This window comes from Physella acuta, unplaced genomic scaffold (assembly GCF_028476545.2).
Source record: "Physella acuta isolate Inbredline_101_S28 unplaced genomic scaffold, ASM2847654v3 ptg002111l, whole genome shotgun sequence".
In the NCBI taxonomy this organism is placed as follows: Eukaryota; Metazoa; Mollusca; class Gastropoda; family Physidae; genus Physella; species Physella acuta.
In genome coordinates, this window is record NW_026733612.1 from 49,787 (window position 1) to 69,428 (window position 19,642).

At 35.3% G+C, this 19,642-nt stretch overlaps 1 long non-coding RNA gene across 1 annotated transcript; it reads left to right on the forward strand.

The window, feature by feature from the left end:
• The first annotated feature begins 9,933 nt into the window (after nucleotides 1–9,933).
• LOC131932208 (uncharacterized) lies at nucleotides 9,934–14,684 on the forward strand. The gene is made up of 4 exons (XR_009384505.1): nucleotides 9,934–10,145; nucleotides 12,213–12,276; nucleotides 13,792–13,860; nucleotides 14,496–14,684. It is a non-coding gene; the product is annotated as an uncharacterized LOC131932208 (long non-coding RNA).
• Nucleotides 14,685–19,642: the final 4,958 nt, after the last annotated feature.

A 19,642-nucleotide genomic window follows, 5' to 3' on the forward strand; every position in this document is an offset into this window, starting at 1 on the left:
CTAAAAACCATGCAACTCTACTAAAATAAACCGGGAAAGATCTCCCCTAAACTTTCTCGAAAATTCTTATATAAAAAAACAGGGGATGGGAACTCAGGATATAGACATGAATTTTAATCCATTTTAAATACTTAAACTTTTTAAAATAGAATAAAATCTCGTAGAAAAAAGAATTGCGCACCAAGTGAAGGCCAAATAAAGATGTGCATAATATTATTAGTACTTGATATATATATATATATATATATATATATATATATATATATATATATATATATATATATATATATATATATATATATATAATGATCTTTGTTTAAAGATATTAAATGAATAATACATTGATTCCTTTGGTTGTGTTTTGTACTTTTGTACTGCACAATATTTTATCCGAGTATTAGTTTTGTTGGCACTGGTGTGGATTATGCGAGGACTTAGGAATTCGTGTTTGTCTTTCACTGTTTCCTCGTGGGCCAATAAGATTTGTTTCTGGTTTCTCAGCCATTCATTCAACACATGGGCATGGGGCGGGGTAAGATGGGGTAGGGTTCGTGGTGCGGTTCATTGTGTTGTTCTTGTAGGTGGGTAATGTTTGGGGTGTAAACTGGTTTGGTGTGTCGTTTGGTGTACTCTGTATTTGTGGTGTATATGTTTCTTGGGGTGGGATAAAGAGAAATGACCTATATGGTGTAAAATATTCCATTAATTGGGTTTCGTGGGCTATGCGGGTGTCGTATTGCTTTCAAACGTATGGTAGAGTAGCTAAGTGAATGGAGTTTTAATGTGAGGTGGTTGGGGGTTTGATTTATATGTGGGGCGGGATAATGTTTGGTTTTCTTTGGAGTGTGTTCTATAAGTATGCCGTGAGGAAAATTTATATTAATGTAATTGTCCTTTTAACTTACACGTATACCGAGTAAAGTAATCGCACTAAAGCATTAACATTAACAGATATTTGTTTAACTAAAAATAATCTTAGACTTAATGGAGACAGGCGCGTCAGCTTGCATGCTAGTGGTCGTGTGATTTTCAGCAGGCCGTCTTCTATGTAAATCACCATGGCGCTTATGTTCATGTTAAATTTCAAGAGCACCATTAAATAGGGAAATAGTAGGACACTACATTCAATGACTAAACTGAAACAGGGGCCTTAACTTGCGCCTTGTGCAACCGAACATTTTTGGATTGTAAACTATAAATTGCAATTAGAACAACGAACTATATTAAAAAAAACATCAAGAGAATAGATTAAAAGAAGAAGTAAATTAAATTCAGATCCTAGGTCGATCAGCTTAACTCAACAGGCAAACAAAGATGTGTGGATGGACAGACAGACAGACAGACAGACAGACAGACAGACAGACAGACAGACAGACAGACAGACAGACAGACAGACAGACAGACAGACAGACAGACAGGCAGACAGATAGGCAGGCAGGCAGGCAGGCAGACAGATAGGCAGGCAGGCAGGCAGGCAAGCAGGCAGGCTGGCAGCCAGTAAGACCCGCAGGCAGGCAGGCAGGCAGACAGACTTTTTATATCTTACACTCCGAATCTATCATCCATCACGCTTAACCATTTATCCCCCCCCCCCCTCTATCCCAACTCCCGCCTCCAACCCAATCAGCGTAATCCGCTTCCCAAACATTTAACTGAACTCTCTTAACTCGCGCGTCATACCTTAAATACCTTGAGAGAGAGCACTGCAGGTAGACACTTGTTGTTGACCTGGACATTGTAACCATCAGAACACTGAAGAGGTCGCTACTGATTACAGTGAGAGAAAAAAATAGTTGACAAAATGAAAATATCGACAAGTTTATTTCTGATTTTGGCAGTCATTTTTAGCATGAGGTCTGAAGGTGAGAAAAATACATTTTTTACCGTATCACTAGCATTAGAAAATGATATTTTCAGGGATTTTTTAATTCAGAAAACAAGAGTATCAATTTAAAAATTGACAATAGTAATACAATAATATTTTTGTTATAGAATTTAGTAGTGGAATAAAAATACTAAGTGACGATACTAAAACCAAATAGAAACATAGCTTTGTAAAGTTTATAAGACCTCATCGACCTTTTTAAAAGTCGTTAGTGTTATAACTGGGCACAGTTTAAAGTCGTCGCATTGGGGTGGGGTGGGGGGTGGGGTGGGGAGGGGTAAAAATGTATGTGTATGTGTATGTGTATGTGTATGTGTATGTGTATGTGTATGTGTATGTGTATGTGTGTGTGTGTGTGTGTGTGTGTGTGTGTGTGTGTGTGTATGTGTATGTGTATGTGTATGTGTATGTGTATGTGTATGTGTATGTGTATGTGTATGTGTATGTGTATGTGTATGTGTATGTGTATGTGTATGTGTATGTGTATGTGTATGTGTATGTGTATGTGTATGTGTATGTGTATGTGTATGTGTATGTGTATGTGTATGTGTATGTGTATGTGTATGTGTATGTGTATGTGTATGTGTATGTGTATGTGTATGTGTATGTGTATGTGTATGTGTATGTGTATGTGTATGTGTATGTGTATGTGTATGTGTATGTGTATGTGTATGTGTTTGGGTATGGGTATGGGTATGGGTATGGGTATGGGTATGGGTATGGGTATGGGTATGGGTATGGGTATGAGTATTGGCATGGGTATGGGTATGGGTATGGGTGGGTGTCATAAAATTGAATGCCGCACCGGGCGACACCCGACCTCGCTATGGCACTGTGTACGGCTTTATTAATACAAACCGCTACACAAACAAGTTATATGATTTGGTTATGTTTGAAACTACCATGATCAATGTTCTTACAACTGTTGGTGTTTTCATATAGCTTACTTTGTACCCATCTATCAATACAACCCGGAAGACAACCTAGTGGCATGGTTAGGTTATCTTTGGAATATCGATCGGCATGAACTAGGTGGCATAAATAGCAAGTAGGTGCTATCTTCTTTAATAACTTTTTAACATGCGTTTCAAATATTGATTTTTTAATAATGAGATATTGTAGGTAAATAATAATTTTTATAAAAAAATTTTTAGAACAATTAAAGCACTTATTATTTTACTATTGAAAATAGAAATCAAATTATGTTTGACCTTGTTATTCCTGAGAATTTTTTACATCAAATAATTTGAAAGACCAGGTTCATGTTGACGACACTTTAAAGCCAGAGAATAAATAAAGTGTAAATACAATTTGCACTCATAGTAAACAATAATTAGCAATGATTAGCAGTAATTAGCATTCAAACGACGTAATTAGTAAATTGTTTTGATAATTGATTAATTTTTTTTGTAGCTGCGTATGTTTACATAAGAAAAATGATTCAGATAGTATCATACTAGCCTCAGCCTAAATGTCTATTGCACATGCTTTACTAATGCTACAAAAATCAAATTTCTTTATTTACAGATGCCAAAAAGCGCTATGGAAGTGTGGAGGTTTACACGGCAAATGCTGCCCACCAAGGCTGAGATGCTTGTAAACTTTTTAAAAAAATGTTTTGACTCAAAACACTCATACAAACACACACAAGCACATATATAGATTAAACTATTTACATAAATCTAACTAGGGAATAATATCAACACATTTACAACTGGATACTACAACTAACATGTAATCAATTTATAAAAAAAACAACAAGAGAACAACTAAAAAAAACACCCAATCATACAAAGCAATCTGAAAACAAATAGCAAAAGATAAGTGAAAAATCATAGAAGAAATCCAATTAGCGAATTCATAGAAAAGAACAAACTCTAAAGATGGTTTTAAACATAATGAAATACTAATCCTTTATCAAACAGAATTGAATATCGAGTCTGTGTCAAACACAACAAAATATCCCCATCTGGGCGTTATATAGGCATAATGTCAGAACTATTTTTGCCTAGAAATACAATATCGATCCAAGAAATAACATCAATTATTACAAGATGCTATACTTGAAATATATATATATATATATATATATATATATATATATATATATATATATATATATATATATATATATATATATACATATATCAATAAATTCTCGACGTTAGCACTTTAGAAGAATTAAAATAAACGTCCTCAGTTAACGTGTTTCAGTGGGCAAAACGCTATGTCACTCAACGACGCATCGCCTCAGCAGACTAGTCTAAATTTCGAGTTTTCAACCACACAACATCCACTTTGTGCACACACACGGCTACAAGAAATATAATCAGAAAAACAAACTCCAAATACAATACAAAATAAAAGCAATAATAATATCCATCTACTTAACCATAAACATGTACACGTACACGTACACGTACACGTACACGTACACGTACACGTACACGTACACGTACACGTACACGTACACGTACACGTACACGTACACGTACACGTACACGTACACGTACACGTACACGTACACGTACACGTACACGTACACGTACACGTACACATAGAAAATAGACACAAGAAATGAGAAATATGAATTAAGACAAAAGACATGAGACATGAGACATGAGACATGAGACATGAGACATGAGATATGAGACATGAGACATGAGACATGAGACATGAGACATGATACATGGGACATGAGACTTAAGACATGAGACATGAGACATGAGACATGAGACATGAGACATGAGACATGAGACATGAGACATGAGACATGAGACATGAGACATGAGACATGAGACATGAGACATGAGACATGAGACATGAGACATGAGACATGAGACATGAGACATGAGACATGAGACATGAGACATGAGACATGAGACATGAGACATGAGACATGAGACATGAGACATGAGACATGAGACATGAGACATGAGACATGAGACATGAGACATGAGACATGAGACATGAGACATGAGACATGAGACATGAGACATGAGACATGAGACATGAGACATGAGACATGAGACATGAGACATGAGACATGAGACATGAGACATGAGACATGAGACATGAGACATGAGACATGAGACATGAGACATGAGACATGAGACATGAGACATGAGACATGAGACATGAGACATGAGACATAAGGCATGATACATGAGGCATGAAACTAATAATATAGACATAGACATAGTCATAGAGGTAGTCATATAATTACGAAGTTAAAATATAAATAAATATAATATACATATATATATATATATTTATATATATATATATGTATATATATATATATATATATATATATATATATATATATATATATATATATTAATATATATATATATATATTAATATATATATATATATATATATATATATATATATATATATATATATATATATATATATATATATATATATATATATATATATATATATATATATATGTATATTATATTTATTTATATTTTAACTTCGTAATTATATATATATATATATATATATATATATATATATATATATATATATATATATATATTTATTTATTTATTTATTTATTTATCCATATCCATATATTTATATGCACACATTTATGTATTTTCGTTTTTGATTTAGAGCTGGCTATTGTGAGCATTGAATTCATTATGACATGAATTGAAGCTTTGGCGTTCCTTGAAGACTAGATTATGCATAAGGGAAAACTGTTTTATTGTTATAGTACGTTATGTCAATGTTAAAAAATAATTAACTTCTGTTTTCTTTAATAAAATTAGAGCAAAAATAAATACAATTTTTAAGGCCTCAAAATTTTTGCTGTTTTTTGTTCGTCTCTGCTTCTAGCTATCCTGGGATAAGTGGAATTAGCTTTGATGTGTGTTGTATGGTTTGAGTCACGTTTATATCGGTGGATTGGGTTGTGTGGCATATTGAATGTGGTAGATTTGGGTTGTCGTTAATGGTGTCATGAGGGTTAAAAACAACAATTTTGTGTTTAGTGCCAATCTTTTTCTATCCTTCAAAATTTACATTGCATTATTTTGATTTTTATTTTTTAAATCTTGTGTTTCAAAGATTGATTTTTTAATAGTTAAAATATGTTGTAGATAAAAAATCAAATAATAAAAATTCATTATGGAATCAGGTCCATCAGGCCAACACCCACTCAAGCGATTTTGTGCTGAAAAAGCACGCGTTATGCTTGATGAGTGGATGAATAATATAGATTCAGATGAAGAAACATCGGTTTTATCATCTGATGAAGATAATAATTATTCATCAAGCAGTGAGAGTGATAGATCTGGTAGTAGTGGTGATACTGATAGTGATTGTGATAACAACAAAAGTGGGAGTGGCAAACCTTCAGCAAGGAAGGGTAAGGGACCCATGCCTAAAAAAAATGAAAGCTGGTACTAATACTGCTAGTACTAATACTAATGTAACAGGTGTGACCTACTTAGGTCTTTTTGCTTTATTTATATTTAGTCTCCTGAGTTATGTATTTGACCTTGGGAGAATTGTTAGTTCACCGGTACGCATCGGTCAACTGAACTCCGTCACGTCATGTGAATGCATTGTTTACTCCCTAGCAGACCCTGGACCAATGATCTTGCGACCGTGAGGATCCTTAACAGATCTTCAACTAATAGTCGTAGGACTTGTGAGTGATCTCCCCTGATCCTGAGTTGTATTTAATCTCGGGCATTTCAAGTTTAAAGGTAGCCAGATTGACCTTTGGATAGGAGAGAGATGTTGCCGTATGTTTGGGCGCCATTTTTCAGTAGTGTAGTTTTGTGACATGTTTTATCACCTTTGTATAAGGTATTATGTGACAAGTTGTATTACTGATATTTTGTTCTGGTGTATTATTGCACCCTTTGTTACATCGGTGATAGTTGACCTTGTTTGGATTTCTATTGTAGTAGAGGCAATATGTCTCTTCTTGATTTTTGTGGTAATTTACAATGCCATTCAGTTGTGTCAAATAATGTTCTTTAATGGTGTTTAATATACTAAGCCACAGCTGTGATATATTGTGATTTTCTTTAACTATAAGTTGGAGTTTTGAGTTTATTTACTGTACTCTTAAAGTCTGTACATTTTGTACAAACCTAGTGTCGTAGTCTTGTACACTTATTAAAAGGGTATTAACAGTTTTAAGTCGTGTTGAGTCTCTTCAATTTATCGTGTTTTACCCCTAGACATCAATAACGAGCTCACGTCAAGTTGTTGGGATTCCATAGTGTGACTTCTGTCAGTGCCATCCCAAACGAACCCGGGGTGTCCGCTCCCTCCGCGGCTGTCGGAGGGCGGTCATTACACAGGACAGGATGAGCCTGTAACTGTCAGTGGTACTGCTACTACCACTAGTAGTTAAGCACGCGTTATGCTTGATGAGTGGATGAATAATATAGATTCAGATGAAGAAACATCGGTTTTATCATCTGATGAGGATAATAATTATTCATCAAGCAGTGAGAGTGATAGATCTGGTAGTAGTGGTGATACTGATAGTGATTGTGATAACAACAAAAGTGGGTGTGGCAAACCTTCTGCAAGGAAGGGTAAGGGACCCGTGCCTAAAAAAAGGAAAGCTGGTACTAATACTGCTAGTACTAATACTTTTGTAACAGGACAGGATGAGCCTGTAACTGTCAGTGGTACTGCTACTACCACTAGTAGTACTAATTTTATTTGGGCAGAAGTAGATAAAGGTACAACGCAAAACAACTTTCGTTTTGTTCGCCACGAATCCCATGGCGTAAACTCGGATAAAATAACACCCGAGTCAACTGAGCTAGATTGCCTGCTCACTTTATTGAATGACCAGATGATTGAGCTATTATTAGCTAATATCAATGAATATGCTAGGGGAAAATTAGTGTTTCCTCAGCTCAGGCATTCAGTGTACTACGAATTTCAACCAGTAACGAGACCAGAGTTGTTGAAATTTTTTGCTATTTTGATAGCTATGGGCCTCAACCCTAGGCCTTCAATAAAAAGCTACTGGTCTGCAAAAGAAGCCCACCTTTTTACACATTGGTATGGACTAACCATGGCCAGAAACAGATTTCAGGCCCTTTACCACATATTTTTACATGCGGCTGGTGACAAGGCAGAGTCGCAAGATAAAATTGAGCCCTTTCTCAATACATCGATGGCATCATTCCAAGATGCATTTTACCCCGGTCTTAATTTATCTGTCGATGAAATGGTCATTGGATATAAGGGAAGGTGGAAGAACAAACAGTTCAATGTCACAAAGCCTTTTAAATATCATATAAAAGCATTTGGCTTGTGCGACAGTAAGACTGGGTATGTCGTAAATTTATTTACGTACTACGGTTCTGCGACTGCTTATAATCCAGACCTAGACAAAAATTGTACCATGGCTGAAAAGGTTTTTCAAAAATTGTTGACACCACTAACAAAAGGCCACCATATTTTTGCAGATAGGTTTTTACACCTCTGTAACTCTGCTTGAGTTTCCCAGCCGTCAGAAACATTATTATACTGGCACGGTCGACAGAAGACGGAAAAATCTCCCTCCCGCACTCAAGTCTCTTGTCTTGAGCCATATGGAGATGAAGTGGTACATGCATGAAGACAAGTACCTTACAGTGGCATTTAGGGATAAAAAGGCTAAAAGGTTTGTGTCAGTTGTGACCAGTCAAGGAAGTGTTAGCAAAACACTAATTAAAACCAAACATGGTGACGTCGAAAAACCAACAACCATAGATTTATATATTCAAAATATGAATGGTTGTGATAGAGCAGATCAGCTAGTTGGCTACTATGGCTGCCACAAAAGAAAAAGCCACAAGTGGTGGAAAAAATATTTCACTGGCTGTTGGAAATCTGCCATGTCGACGCTGCGATTTTATTTCGTGTGAGTCTCACCCCGAGCAAGCGAAGATCAGTCTAGCTCAGTTCAAGACCAACTTGATTGTTCAACTTATAGCTGAAGCTGGTAGATCACTTGTTGAGAAACCTGTGGATATTGCCCTAGCCCAGCAACCACAGCCAAGTGTGAATTTGGTTACTGACAATCCAACCATTCGGCTAGCCGCTATATTACATATCCCTATGTCGGCTAAAAAAGACCGTAATTGTCAGGTCTGTAGTAAACCAGATGCTCGCAAAAGAACCAGCAATGTATGTGCAGATTGTCCTGGTCAACCATTTTTATGTAAGGAGCTCTGCTTTGGCATACTAAGAGTAACTATAAATCTTAGTATGCTAGTTGTAAACAAAAAATGTCCTGTTTTCATCTTTTCAATCTTTTTAGTTTTTTGTGCATAACTTTTTTATTTTACAAGTGTTTTCTTTTATATTTGGATATGTTGTGTATATATAGATCACCAACAACATGTGTAAGTTTCACAAAGTTTGGGTAAGTGGTTGGTGACCTTTGATTATGTAAGTAGGAAATATTCGTTTATTTTTTATGTGTTGTTACACTAACACGCCATTTTAACAGGTAAAGAACCTACTTTCTTTAACATAACCCTCAATTATCTTCATTTAGTACTATAGAAAATTCATTTCTGTTTATTTTGATGTATAATACATAATTCTGGTTAGAAAAACATAGGAGCTATAATTGTTTACGTAGGTGAGGGCTGTGTAAAAAAATTGGGTCACGAAACAATGAGGTCAGGAGATGGAAAACCCCCTGGTATAGAATGAGTTTTAAAAGATGAAGTTGTTTGAAAAAATTTATACGTTAAAATCTATTTTAAAATCAATTTCAAACTGAATTAAATTAAAAAAATTAGGAGAAAAAAATGAAATTAAATTTTAAATTAAACAGATAGACAGACGGACAAACAGAATGGCAGGCAGACAGGCGTGGGGAGTGTCAGGAAGGCAGACAAAAGAGCAAGCAAAAGAGATTGACAGACAGATAGACAGAATAACTGCCTGACTGACGGACAAACACACACATACACACTGGCAGATAAAGAGAACATGAATATCTTATATTAGTTATTTAAACTTCGAACCAATCATCCCCTACTCAGTCCGCTTCTTAAACATAATACTAGTCTCTCTTAGCACTCAAGTCTCATTGTGAGAAACACCTTGAAATAGAGCACCGCAGGTCGACACTTGTTGACCTGGACATTCTGACCATCAGATCACACTGAAGGACGTCGCTAGTAATTACAGTGGGAAAAACAGATGACAAGATGAAAATATCTACAAGCTTATTTCTGATTTGTAGTCGCTTTAACCATGGCATCGGAAGGTAAGAAACATACATTTTTGACATTCTATTAATGTTAAACATCGATATTGTCAGGTTATTTTGTTTTAACAAAATAAAATTTACCAATTAAAAAAATTTACCAGACATCAGAGGTAAATTTAAGGGGGGGGGGGGGGGAAGGCTAGGTTGGGGCGGTGAGGGCGGCCGCCCCGGGCGCCGACCCTAGGGGGCGCCAAAAAAGAAATAAATAAAATTAAAGCTAATTTTAAGCTGCAATGTCAAATTATAAACAGTCACGGTTAAGAAATTTAACGGGTAAGAGCCTTTGCATACTGATTTAACTGTTTTCTACCTTGATTTTGTAACTGTAAAACATATAACCTTAAGAAACAGAGACCGAAAATAAATCGCGTTCCATCTTTCCTAGATTGGGAGTTTATCCGCTTTTTCGAAGACTAAAATCAGAAAAATTTACACTGGATTAGTGAGTAGATAACCGATATCACATGGAAAGGAAAGCAATTTTACTAAAGCGCATTTTACGATTTTGCAACATTAAAAAAGAGTTAGTGACGTTTAAAATCCGCTCTACCAGCTTTATCCAAAAATTTTCACCAACAAAAAACCGTACTGGATCTTTGAGTAGTCGGCGTGGTGGAGTGGAGTCAGTAAAGCTCATGGTCGCTAAACCGAAAAGTCTCGAGTTTGAACACTCGGGCAGATCCTTCGCCTAAAACATACCGTGTGGTAGGCTAACGTTCAATCCTTCGCTTGGTTAGATCAGGGGTCGTTAACCTGCAGCTCGCGAGCCGCATGCGGCTCTTTTGATATCAAGATGCGGCTCTCCAGCTCTTTGAACAAATACTAATAATCTTAATAAAAAAAAAAATTTGAAATAAAAAAAAAAAATTTAGTGGCTTTTTTTAAAACCAGGAAAATTTTGAAAATTGTAACTTTTGGCTCAAAAGGTTGCCGACCCCTGGGTTAGATCATTTGGCTTGGACAGATGAGGCTCGTTAGCTGGGGACAGCCACTCTTCTAGGAGAGACAACTCCAAAATCAAACAACAGCTGCCTTGTAGTTTGTACTTGGATGGACAAAGGTTATGGAAGCAAATACAAAAACAAAAGCAGTCTGAAAACAGAATCAATGGCCTCAATGGCGCATAACCAATTGACACGTATACTTAATTGTGTTGGAGGGAATCACTTCCAACACTAAAATTAAGAACGAAGAATAATATTAAGAAGATTAGTAGATAACTAATTTAACACTTAGAAAAGAAACCAATAAATTAACGCTTAATGTACGATTTCACTACCCAGTTTTGCTAAGAAATGACGCGACTAGTTCTTTGTACGATTCTTACGCTTCTCTCAACTGCACCGTGAGAGATCAGATACTTTTACGTGATTGCATTACATCTTGTCTGGATCACTGCATTAAATAAAACTAAATATCACGGATTCTTGTATCGCTATCCGATCAGTAAAATAGGAAATTACTGTACACATTGAAATACGATTTTTGGTATTTGTTTACTGGTTGATTGTATAACGAAACAAATCAGAGGAAACAAATTAGAATTTAACGAACATAACAGCTCGAAATCTTGGATTTCGCAGATGTGCGCTGCCTTCTCGCACACAGTCAACAACAAATGCAGAAGTAATTGTATAGGTTGAAGAAGCAGTAATAACAATATATTGAAAATTTTTGTAATTTATGTTTCATGTGTTTTGTTTTCTTTGTTTATGGATTCACATATTAATTTCTTTATTACTTTCTTTATTACCAATGAGTCTAATCTTGTAGCATATCAACACTTAACCTCACTGCTAATAAGACGATTGCCTCATTATTTATAAATGAATTTTTATATGACTAACACCACTCTCCTCAATGCTTATGTCTATTACCTGACTGTTATTTGACTGTTAAACTACCCTTTACCCCACTATTTATCACCTCGTTAGCTAAATAGTAAAATTTGCTGAGTATTGCTGTTGCTCTGTTGTTTTAGCAACATACTATTTTATTTTTAAATATTTTAACATCCGTTAAAAATTTTTCAAGCTTTTAACAAATGTTCGTGTTTTCATATAGAGTTTAATTCGACCATGGAAACAGACAAACAACTTGGTTCTCGTCTAGCTGAAGATCAGAGCAAGTAGGTGCTATCTTCTTTAAACAAGTTAATAAAAAGTCTAGTGACAATTTAAGCGCAATTTCCTTAATTAATTTTTTGTGACCGAACGAAAGGATATTTTTGAAAACTTTCTTCGGCAATATTGTTCTAAATTATGGCAGAAATTGATTGGTAAATGTTTCAAGTCGCTAAGTGGTCTGGTTGCCGAGATATGGGCAAAAACTGCATTTTTTCGAGTTTTTTTTTTGGCTTTTCCAGGAAATCCAGAAAGGAATTCCGGGAATTTTTTGGCCCACAAACATCCTTGAAACTTGCTTAACATATTTGCTTTGGAACTAGTCCTCGATATTGCTTCGTTGAGGAGGAGATACGACTTAAACCTGAGGACACACATCGGACACACATCTTTGACGAGTTAATAATCGCCATTGTCCGTATGGAAATTGCGCTAAAAAACAAGAGGTTTTTTTTATTTAAATGCTTTACAACGGTTGATCTTTCAATAGTCAGATATGTTTTAGTTATACAACAAAACTTCTATCTTCGGGCAAATGTCAATTCGGGCATTTGCCGCATTCGGGCAAGTGTCCATTCGGGCGTTTGTCGCATTCGGGAAAGTGTCCATTCGGGCATTAGTCGCATTCAGGCAAGTGTCCATTCGGGCGTTTATCGCACTCGGGCAAGTGTCCATTCGGGTGGTTGTTGCATTCGGACAAGTGTCCATTCGGGAAATCGGCCTTCGGGCAAAATGGCATCCGGGCAAGTGTCTTTCGGGAAAACGTTCGTCTCCCGTTTTTTTGATAAATAAGAAATAACGTAAATTAGTACTTTCGGTCAACGGAAATTACTCAAAATTTAACAGAAGACAAAAATCTAGATCTTTTACTCTGTTGTGAAATTTCGTTTATTTAGCTGAAATAGTACTAAAGTTATAGCCTTTTGAAAAACCAAAAGTAGAATAAGTCCCACTTTCGATAATCGGAAATAGCTAAAAAGTTTATTCAGAACTACACATTTGGTATAATACTTACATATAAAATTTCATCAACCTAGGTGTAACGGTAATCAAGTTATCGTGTTCACAGACACTCATAAACACTTACAGAAACACATGGACAGAATTGCAAAGTCCAGTTTTCGATTACGCGTAAAACGCCGAAACTTTAATAAATCTGTATTTAGTAATTATGCCCGATTAAAATAAGTCCCCTATAATCCGTATATGATGAAGTAGGCCTACTTAGAAGTAAAACGGTGAAAACTGTCAAAATTTCGTGTGATTTTGTTTTTTGCACGACTACAATACTTTCTCTATACTCTGTATACGATAAAGTAAAAAGTAAACATAACTATGATAATTTAAAATAATTACCACTTAAATACAAAATAAGAAACTGCTTTTATAACTTATCAACTTTGTTGCCGCCGTTTTATTTGCAAAAAGTTAGTTAAATTAACATAGTGTCACACTAGCTAAAGCATATATGTCTATTTATTTTAATATTGTCTACAAACTTCAAATTTCATTTTTTTCAGCTGTCAACAAGCCCTAATGGTGTGTGGACCTAAAGTAGGCAGATGCTGTCCACCAAATCTGAGATGCTAGTAAACTTTTTTATAAAACACACTCACACACACAAACAAACAAACAAACACACACACACACATATATATATATATATATATATATATATATATATATATATATATATATATATATATATATATATATATATATATATATATATATATATATATATATATATATATATATATATATACATCAGAGATGGAAATTTAAAAAAGATGAGGCAAAAATAATAGAAGAAAAGAAATAAGCGCATTCACATACAAATTTAGTATACCCACAGTAAAGAATTTCTAGCGGATTCACACGTTATAAAAAGTACTTGGTCGTTATGTTACTAATTTTCCTACCAAATAAAAAAAAACGAAGAAAAAGTTCAGTCCTAAATGCGTAGCTTTGAAAAAACATTAAATACATCCACACAAAAAAAATATATATTTCAGTTCGTAAGTAGAAGCGCATACACAAACTTACAAATGCATTATATATATATATATATATATATATATATATATATATATATATATATATATATTAATCTATTACAAATATATTCATTTATTTTTTTTTAATTTATTTTATTTATTTATTTTTATATTTTATTTATATATTTATTTAATCACACAAACAATTTCCGTTTTTTTTTATTTAGAGGCGGCTATTGTGAACATTAAATTTATTTAAATGAATTGAAGCTTTGACGTTCCTTGTTGACCAGATTGTGCAAAACGGAGCCTAAATTGTTAACGTAACGATATGTTTGGGTAATTTTATAAAAGTAATCAAGTAGCTTCGTTTTATTTTTTACCTAAAATCAAATGAAAGCAAAAATTAAAACAAATTACAGGCCTCATAGTTTTTGTCGGTTGTTGTTCATCCATCCATCTAGTTATCCTGTGCTAAGTAGAATTAGCTTTGAGTTGTGATGTGTGGGATGTATGGGATGTGTCACGTTTATAGCTGTGGATTGGGTTGTGAGAATTATGGAACGTGTTTAGATTTGGTTTTCGTTAATAGTGTCAAGGAGGGTTAAAATATAGTTTTGTTTTATTGCAATTCTTTTTCGATATTTTATACTAATCAACTTCTTCTTAGAGGACTATCGAATTTAGAAATCAATTCTGCATAATCTTTTTTCTTTTACATTCAGAGAAAAATTGAATTATAAATAGAACATAAAATACAGTACACAATAATAATAATAATCATCGATACATGAAAATAAAGACACTAATGTTAGCTCTTATTTATTTGTATAATCATTCAAACATCTTATGCTTCTTCCCGGGGAGCTGGATGTTTTCTCGAAAGACACTTGCTCGAGGGCCGAATTCCCGAATGGAAACTTGCCCGAATGCAACAAATGCCCGAATGGACACTTTCCCGAATGCGACAAACGCCCGAATAGACACTTGCTTTAGGGATAGCTAAGGTGTTAGTGTAATGGGTTACCATGCTAACTGCACGGGTTTGTGACATATCATGTCAATGGTAAAAAAAAGTTTCCATTTTTTTAGATGTGAATAATAAAGCTGCCTATCGGAACTTGGCTGGATACAGGGCACTGGGGAGTGAAGTAGAGTTGGGTAGGTGTAGAGTTCACCTGTGACGTCAGCATATGAAGGGATAGTGTGGTCAGACACATTCTATGCGGAAATCTGTGTTTTAAAAGACAAAATCATGTCTGAGTTGGCGGGACACTGAGCAGGTGAAGTAGAGTTGACCTGTTTTTGTGACCTTAGCATATGAAGGAATAGAGTGATAAGACAAATGCTCAGCCGAAATCTGTGTTTTTAAAAGAAAAACGTCTGAGGTGTGACGTCTTTTTTAGTGTAGGGGCTGGTATTTTGTGTGATGACAAGTGACAGACGTGATGTTATTTATGAATGACCCTTCAAACCCACAGTTATCCAAAGGATGACGGGTAGTCTAGTAGTATTTAAAATGTCGAAGGTGTTTGAAAAATTGTCCGAGTTGAAAGCTATTCTAAAACCAATATCAAACTGCGTTATATACGAAAAATTAGGAGAAGAATTGAAATTAAATTTTACAATAGATCCTATCTCAATCAGCTTAGCTTTGCCAGACAGACAAACAGACTACCAGACAAAAAGACTAACAGACGAACAGACGAACAGACGAACAGGCGAACAGGCGAACAGACGAACAAACAGATAAAGAGAAATGACCTATATGGTGTAAAATATTCCATTGATAGGGTATCGTAGGCTATGTGGGTGTCGTATTGCTTTCAAAAGTGTGATAGAGTAGCCAAGAGGATGGAGTTTTAATGTGAGGGGATTGGGAATTGATTTATGTGTGGGGCGGGATAATGTTTGGTTTTCTTTGGAGTGTGTTCTATAATTATGCCGTGATGAAGTTTTATATTATTGTGATTGTCCTTTTAACTTACACGTATACAGAGTATAGAGGAATTATTGTAATCGTATTGAAGGATTAACATCAACAGATATTTGGTTAACTAAAAATAATCTTAGACTTAATGGAAACATGCGCGTCAGCTGGCATCCTAGTGGTCGTGTGATTTTCTGCAGGCCGTCTTCTATGTAAACACCATGGCGCTTATAATCATGTTCATGTTAAATTTCAAGAGCACCATAAAATAGGAAAATAGTAAGACACTACATTCAATGACTAAACTGAAACAGGGGCCTTAACTTGCGCTTTTGTGCAGCCGAACATTTTTGGATTGTGAACTATAAATTGCAATTAGAAAGCACCAAGAGAACAGATTAAAAGAAGAACTAAATTAAATTCACAACCTAGTTCGATCAGCTTAACTTAACAGGCAAACAAAGATGTGTGGATGGAGAGACAAACAGACAGACAGACAGACAGACAGACAGACAGACAGACAGACAGACAGACAGACAGACAGGCAGACAGACAGACAGACAGACAGACAGACAGACAGACAGACAGACAGACAGACAGACAGACAGACAGACAGACAGGCAGGCAGGCAGGCAGGCAGGCAGGCAGACAGACAGACAGACAGACAGACAGACAGACAGACAGACAGACAGACAGACAGACAGACAGAGAGATAGACAGACAGACAGACAGACAGACCGATAGATAGACAGACAGACAGACAGACAGACAGAAGGACAAACAGAAAGACAAACAGACAGACACGCAGGCAGGCAGGCAGACAGAAAGACCCGCAGGCAGTCAGGAAGGTAGCAGGTAGGCAGGCAGACAGATTTTTTTATCCTACACTCCATTTATCCCCCCCCCCCCCCTCTCTATCCCAACTCCCGCCTCCAACCCAATCAGCGTAATCCGCTTCCCAAACATATTACTGGCCTCTCTTAACTCGCGCGTCATACCTTAAATACCTTGAAATAGGGCACTGCAGGTCGACACTAATTGTTGACCTGGACATTGTGACCATTAGATCACACTGAAGAGGTCGCTACTGATTACAGTGAGTGAAAAAAACAGTTGACAAAATGAAAATATTGACAAGTTTATTTCTGATTTTGGCTGTCATTTTTAGCATGAGGTCTGAAGGTGAGAAACATACATTTTTTAACTTATCACTAGCATTAGAAAATGATATTTTCAGGGATTTTTTAAATTCAGAAAACAAGAGTATCAATTTAAAAATTGACAATAGTAATACAATAGTATTTTTGTTATAGAATTTAGTAGTGGAATAAAAATACTAAGTGACGATACTAAAATCAAATAGAAACATAACTTTGTAAAGATTATAAGACCTCATAGACCTTTTTAACCGTATTTTTTAAATTTTAAATAATTTAAAAAAAATATTTTTCAATTTAATAGATTTACAGATCAGGTACCTCAGTCAATCTTAAACCTCAATACCTATAAGACTATTACATCATATTTTATTAGACCTATCTCACTACATGCATGTCTATTAATTTTCTGTTAAACTACCCTTTACTGCACTATATATCATCTCGTTAGCTCAATACTAAAATTCGCTGAATTTTGTGATCGCTCTAGTGTTTTAGCAAAATTTTGTATGCAAATTAAATCATGTATGTATGACAGTTTTTAGCGTGGCTGTTAACATCCGTTAAAAATATTCAAATTTCTGACAACTGTTTGTGTTTTCAAATAGTTTTATATGAGCCCCCAGAGGCGTAGCGAGGAGGGGGGAACGGGGGTTGCAGAGCACCCGGTAACACCATTTGGGGGGTTGATACAAAAGCAGAAAATAGCAAAATATATGCAGAAAAAATTGATAATTCCACTTATTTAAGCGATTAATTAGTCTATAAGAGCAAATTTGACAAATCCTGACAAGGGTGGAGGTGGGGGACGACACCATGACGTTAACCTGCTAATGATAGAGAAAACATACTACATCAAGCTGTACTAACCGTCTATAGATAAAAGTCGTTAGTGTTATAACTGGGCACAGTTTAAAGCCGTCGCATTGGGGTGGGGTGGGGGGTGGGGTGGGGAGGGGTGAAAAATGTATGTGTATGTGTATGTGTATGTGTATGTGTATGTGTATGTGTATGTGTATGTGTATGTGTATGTGTATGTGTATGTGTATGTGTATGTGTATGTGTATGTGTATGTGTATGTGTATGTGTATGTGTATGTGTATGTGTATGTGTATGTGTATGTGTATGTGTATGTGTATGTGTATGTGTATGTGTATGTGTATGTGTATGTGTATGTGTATGTGTATGTGTATGTGTATGTGTATGTGTATGTGTATGTGTATGTGTATGTGTATGTGTATGTGTATGTGTATGTGTATGTGTATGTGTATGTGTATGTGTATGTGTATGTGTATGTGTATGTGTATGTGTATGTGTATGTGTATGTGTATGTGTATGTGTATGTGTATGTGTATGTGTATGTGTATGTGTATGTGTATGTGTATGTGTATGTGTATGTGTATGTGTATGTGTATGTGTATGTGTATGTGTATGTGTATGTGTATGTGTATGTGTATGTGTATGTGTATGTGTATGTGTATGTGTATGTGTATGTGTATGTGTATGTGTATGTGTATGTGTATGTGTATGTGTATGTGTTTGTGTATGTGTATGTGTATGTGTATGTGTATGTGTATGTGTATGTGTATGTCTATTTTTTTGTGTATGTGTATGTGTATGTTTATGTGTATGTTTATGTGTATGTGTATGGGTATGGGTAAGGGTATGGGTATGGGTATGGGTATGCGTATGGGTATGGGTATGGGTATGGGTATCGGTATGGGTATCGGTATGGTTATGGGTATGGGTATGGGTATGGGTATGGGTATGGGTGGGTGTCATAAAATTGAATGCCGCACCGGGCGACACCCGACCTCTCTATGGCACTGTGTACGGCTTTATTAATACAAACCGCTACACAAACAAGTTATATGATTTGGTTATGTTTGAAACTACCATGATCAATGTTCTTACAAGTGTTGGTGTTTTCATATAGCTTACTTTGTACCCATCTATCAATACAACCCGCAAGACAACCGAGTGGCATGGTTAGGTTATCTTTGGAATATCGATCAGCATGATATAGGTGGCATAAATAGCAAGTAGGTGCTATCTTCTTTAATAACTTTTTAACATGTGTTTCAAATATTGATTTTTTAATAATGAGATGTTGTAGGTAAATAATATAATTCTATTTTTTAGAACAATTAAAGCACTTATTATTTTACTATTGAAAATAGAAATCAAATTATGTTTGATCTCGTTATTCCTGAGAATTTTTTACATCAAATAATTTGAAAGACCAGGTTCATGTTGACGACACTTTAAAGCCAGAGAATAAATAAAG